Source organism: Orycteropus afer, unplaced genomic scaffold (assembly GCF_000298275.1).
Source record: "Orycteropus afer afer isolate SDZICR_OR568_19922 unplaced genomic scaffold, OryAfe1.0 scaffold00511, whole genome shotgun sequence".
NCBI lineage: Eukaryota > Metazoa > Chordata > Mammalia > Tubulidentata > Orycteropodidae > Orycteropus > Orycteropus afer.
In genome coordinates this window covers 1,283,222-1,288,220 of record NW_006922098.1, presented here as the reverse complement: position 1 = coordinate 1,288,220, position 4,999 = coordinate 1,283,222, and positions in this window count along the sequence as shown.

Here is a 4,999-nt window from a genome sequence, read left to right as displayed (position 1 = left end):
ACAATTGAATTAAAGACCCATTTACCCTAATGAGAATTATGATTAAATCATTTACTCACAGATCAAAGAAGGTTTTAGTATGTAAACAAGTTGGTCAAAACATAAAATGTCCCATTAAGTTTCATAATTAATACATACAATCATTATGATTTCAGATTTTTCCCTTGTTAAAAATTGATTGTTACATGTTTAAATGTTTTCTTCAATTCACTGATTAAGGGGGAAATATTTAAAACCATAAAACTAATAGGCATGATAAATGTTTTATTGTCTTTTTCTTTTCCTTCTCTTTTATTTAGAGTTTTGAGCGCCTTGTCACCAGATGTTCATTATTGTATGAAAATATATGGTACCTTCACAGCATGATCTTACCAGAATGTTGCATGTCACTGAGTTTCATGAATAGAAGCAGAGAAAAATTCTGCTTTTTGGACAATTCAGGATTGCCTTTTAAAAATACTCTGGATTTCTGATTGTTGGAATGGAGAAGTCAAAGATAGAGAAGGAGAGAAGGTTAGAATGATTCATTTGGCAATAAATTAGAGTTGGAAATATCATTATAAACTCATTTTTAACTTAATATAGACATCTATAGTTACATGTAAAAAGTTTATAGCTATGTGTATATATACACAGGTTAGTATACAAACATGTATCACCCTGCTCTGTCTACTGAGAAAGACTGGGATGAGCACACCTAATGCCATGATCTGAGTTAATACATTTTTAAATAAAAGGACACTGGGATCCATGAACAAATAGCTTGTCCTAGGACTGGGGCAGAAAATATAAAAAATGAGCCTGGATCATCTTTTAGTGCCACAAAGTAACAAAGTGGTCAAAATCAAGACAAAGCAAAGAAAAACACAATAAAAAAATGATTTGTTGGCATGTCAAAAGAGTATAAGATCCAACTGGGGTATAAGATCCAACTGAAAGAGTTCCAAAGGCCAAAACTGGAACAATGTGAGCAACAAAATAGTTAAAATAATTTTGGAGTACAATCCAAAGTATGAAAAAAAATCAATGAGTGCATACTAGTATAAATAAATGATTAAACATATAAGTACATAAGGGAGGGGAGGTATAAACACATCTCATTTGCAGAAGAATTTCCAATAACTTATGTAGATATCTGCCCTCAAGGAGATAAATTTTTAAGTCTTCAGTCTTCAAGGGTGACTTATATATAGTGAGGAGCTCTGGTAGTGTAGTGCCTAAGGCATTTGACTGCTAACCAGAAGCCTGACAGTTAAAACCCACCACCCAATCCTGGAAAGGAAGATTGGGGGATCTTCTTCCGTAGTGATGTTGTTGTTGTTGTTGTTTGTCGTCGAGTCGGCCCCGACTCATAGTGACCCCTCCTTGGGTTTCCGAGGCAGTATCACTACGGAAGTAGGATTGCCCAACCTTCCTTCCGAGGAGTGATAGTGCCTCAGAAACCCAAGGAGGGGTAGCTATGAGTTGGATCCAACTTGACAGCCATGAGTTTGTTTCTTTTCTTTTTGTTTTGTTTTATATGTAGTGACTTTCTTTCAAAGAGAACAATAGGAAAACTAGGAAAAGGAGTATCTTTACAATGGAAAAAAATAAAAACTTCTTCAAGCCAAGTGATCAACATCAAACTCAACAGTGACAAGTCACATGGATGCTATATACCACACAACAGCAGCAACATACAGTGATATAAGTATCAAAAAATGTGCAAAGACCTGGAGTTAGAAAATCAAAAGGGAAGAACATGATAGGCATTTCTTGAGATGAAAGAACAGAAGAAAATATTAAGCCCCAAGATGCAATATTGAAGGATTCTGTGAGTAAAATGTTAAACGAGGCAGGAAGCATCAAAGTAATATGTAAAAGATGTGTAGAGTCACAATACCAAAAAGAATCAGTCCACATTCAACTATTTCATGAGGTAGCATATGATCAAGAACTAATAGAATTGAAGAAAGAAAGCCAAGCTCCACTGAAAGCATTGGTGAAAAACAAGTCTCCAGGAATTGACAGAATGTCAGTTGAGATGTTTCAACAAATAGATGCAATGCTGAAAATGTTCACTGGACTATGCCAAAAAATTTGGGAGACAGCTCCCTCACTAACCAACTGGAAGAAAGCCATATTTGTGCCCTTGCCAAAGAAAGGTAACCCCCAGAACATGAAAATTATCAAACAATATCATTATATTCACAGGTAAGTAAAATTTTGCTAAAGATAATTCAAAAGCAGTTGGAACAGTTCATTGACAGGGAACTGCCTCAAATTCAAGCTGGAGTCATTAGAGGACTTGAATGAGAGATACCATTGCTGATGTCAGATGAATCTTGGTTGCAAATGAAGAATACCAGAAAGATGCTTGTCTGTGTTTTATTGACTATGCAAAGACATTTGACTGTGTGGATCTTAACAAATTATGAATGCTTTTGTGAAGTATGTGAAATCCAGAGTACTTAATTGTGCTCATGCAGGTCCTGTACATGGATCAGGAAACAGTCATTCAAACAGAACATGGGATGTTGTGAAGTTTAAAATCAGAAAAGATGTGTGTAAGGGTTGTATCCTTTCAATGTACTTATTCAATCTGTATGCTGAGCAAATAATCTGAGAAGCTGAAGTATATGAAGAAGAATACAGCATAAGGATTGGAAGAAGGCTCATTAAAAACCTGCAGTATGCAGATGACACTACTTTGCTTGCTGAAAGTGAAGAGTTCTTGATGAACTTTCTCATGAAAATCAAAGACTACAGACTTTGGTATAGATCACACCTTAGCATAAAGCACACAAATACCCTCACAACTGGACCAATAAGCAACATCATGGTAAAAGAAGAAAATATTGAAATTGTGAAGGATTTTATTTTACTTGGACCCACAATAAATGCCCATAGAAGTAGCAATCAAGAAATCAAATTATATACACACACTTTTCACTTTTCAACATTGTTAGGCTCCAAAGACCAGGTCCTTATGTGATAGTCGGCATTATGTGAAAATGGAGGCTGAAAACATCAGATCACTAAATGGAGGATAACTACATCATTACATAACTATCAAATTATATAATTCCATAACTGCCAAACCACTTAGAACCATGGCCCAGTCATGTTGACATATAATCCTAACCATCACAGTCAGCCTCACATCCCTCTTGCCTCACATCTCCATGTTCACTACTGCCAGAAATACACCATTAATGCATAGAATAGATAGTAGATTTTTTACCAACATCATAAATGCAAAATGTTGGATACAGAGATATTTGGTAAGTGAGGCTCAGTTCTATGGCATTGGGTAAATGTCCTGCGAAGATCTCTTTAAATATTAAAAAGCAAATATGTCAATTTGTGGGGTAAGTTATGCCTGATCCACGGCATAGTGTTTTCTATTGCCTCATATTCATGAGGGAGCTCTGGTAGCATAGTGCCTAAGGCACTTGACTGCTAACCAGGAGGCTGGAGGTTCAAACCCACAGCCACTCCTCGGAAGGAAGGTTGGGTAGTCTACTTCTGTAGTGATATTGCCCCAGAAACACAAGGAGGAGTTGCTATGAGTTGGGTCCAACTCAACGGCACACAATAACAACAACAACAACATATTCTTGAGAAAGCTGGATAATTATAACTTTATAAAGAAGACTGACAAAGAATTGATGCATTTGAGTTAGGAGGGTGGCAAAGGATATTGAATATACTATGGACTACTTAAGATGTATGGGAGCTCTGGTAGCATAGTGCCTACGGCACTTGACTGCTACCCAGAAGGATGGCAGTTCAAACCCACCAGCCACTCCTTGGAAGGAAGATGGGGCAATCTACTTCTGTAGTGATATCGCCTCAGAAACCCAAGGAGGGGTAGCTGTGAGTCAGGTCCGACTCAAGGGCACATACCAACAACAACTGCAACTTAAGATGTATAGCCAGAATGCTCTTTACACCCATGGACCTTGGACATGTTGTCAGGAGGGATCAGTCCTTGAAGAAGGACATCATGTGTAGTAAAGTAGAGAGTTAGTGAAAAGGAGGAAGAGCTTCAATGAGATGGATTGACACTATGGATGCAAAAATATGCTCAAATGTGGCAACAATTGTGAGGATGGCACAGAACTAGGCAGTGCTTTGATCTGTTGTACATAGAGTCTCTATGAGTCAGAAATGTTTCTATGGCACCTAAGAATAACAACAGAGGAGAACAAGAAAACACAATGACTAATGTAATTTGGTATTTCAGATGGGATCTGGAAGAGCAAAAGAACATTAGGTAAAAAATAAGGAGATGTGAAAAATAATTTACTTTATTTAGTAAAAATGCATCAGTGTTGGTTGATTAAGTATACCATACTCACATAAGTATCTGGTGGTGTAGTGATTAAGGCATTTGGCTGTTAACTAAAAGGTTCATATCCACTAGCTGCTCCATGGAAGAAAGATAAGGCAATCTTCTTCTGTAAAGGAAACTCAAAGTAATTGGTAAGTTAATGGAGGTCACTATGAATCAGAATCTACTCAATGAATGAATTTGGCTTTTGGAACGTAATATATTTCCTGAGACTATTTATTTACAGCCAAATATCTCATGGGATTTGATTTCTTGGTTTTGAGGTGGGTGTCCAGCTTTCATGGGACCTCCCAGTCCACTGGCCTGAAGTCATGTTTAGGGCTTCTCTTCAATCTCCTAGTTCATTCCATAGTGCTTGAATCTTAAAAGCTTGAAAGTAGTCACCAAAGGTAAAATAATTTGTGTCTATTTCCCTGGAGCAACAAAGGAAGAAAAAGATTTGGGGATAAGAGGAAGAAATGGAATACTGGCTAATTGCATGAACAACTGGCTCCTTTGCCATGAGATCAGATGAAGTGGCTGGTGACTGTCAAAACTTATTGAACATTTTAATCAAAATTCTATATAAGAATTCTGATAAACAGAATTCCCAGGTGTATAGTAGAGCTGACAAGGGGCAAGGTTGTGGTCACTGCTTGGTCATAGCCAGCTACCCAGAGGGAC